Consider the following 1,184-nt stretch of genomic DNA (forward strand, 5'->3'; position numbering starts at 1 on the left):
TGTTTTTTTTAATTTTTCCTCTTTTCTGTTCTTGCATCTGCAGCACATCTCTTATATGTTGCTACCACTCCCTTGACTTTGTATATCCTTCATGTATTGGTCCCACCCAGCGTGACTGAAGAAGGGGTTCTGCCAGAAACGTGGATCCTATGCTGTTTGTTAACATTCTTAATAAAGGTGAAGTTGGACAATCCATCCCACCGTCCCCACCATCTGTTCTGGAGAGCTGTGCCTATCCCCCAGTCTTTTCTTTCTACAGCTCTTCACGCATCGGCCGTGCCCACCTTCCGTGGGTTCTCCTGGTTGGCAGCACCTCCATAGTCCATTCATTCTTCACAGCCCTTTTTAAGGCATTTTTAGTCTCTAGACATTCATCTGGGACCAGAACCTCAGATACCATCGGGTGTGCTCCACCCCTCTCCTTATCTACTATATATAATAAGAGCTATTTATTAGCTAGTATCCATGTAGTATAGCTAGTATCACTTATGCCAGGCTGGAGCATTACAGCAAGCAGAGATACTGACCTTCATTATGGCTGGTCAGTATTATCTAGCCAATTTAGCTGTGCAGCTTGGTTAGTATCATCTATGTGGCTTAGTTAGGTTGGGGTATCACAGCAAGCAGAGATACTGACCTTTATTATAGCTAGCTCAGTATAGTCTAGCCACCATTATCTAGTCAGTTTAATCCAGTTTAGTTAGTAGACATACGTTTGCCTTGCTGTCCTCCATAGTGCTATTCTTGGGTATCGGCGATACAATAGTGATATAGACTGGATCTAGGTCCAACTTATATAAAAAGTTATATCCTAACTTTCAGACATGAGACACTCTGAGGTACGAATCCTTTCTGAAGAGTAATAGGATTCACATAGGTCTTATATAGAATCTATTCTAAGACCAATTTGATCATGAGACCAGTCACGATATAAGGGAGCGATTGTTCTTGCCTTTTAACCTCTTCATGCCTTCCTGTGAGGGGCTGGGTACAGTCATCTCCTTATGTCTCAGTATTTTGTATATATATATATATACTCTCCCCGATTTTAGATATTATAAAAAAAACTTACATTTTAAATGTAATTAAAGAATACAAAGGCTCAGAGCTAACACGGGGAGCAGAAATCCCATAGCTCTATTAAATGTAACAAGTCATGCCCGAGTTTATAAATAGGTAGTTTA

The sequence above is a fragment of the Eleutherodactylus coqui genome, chromosome 10 (genome assembly GCF_035609145.1).
Source record: "Eleutherodactylus coqui strain aEleCoq1 chromosome 10, aEleCoq1.hap1, whole genome shotgun sequence".
In the NCBI taxonomy this organism is placed as follows: domain Eukaryota; kingdom Metazoa; phylum Chordata; class Amphibia; order Anura; family Eleutherodactylidae; genus Eleutherodactylus; species Eleutherodactylus coqui.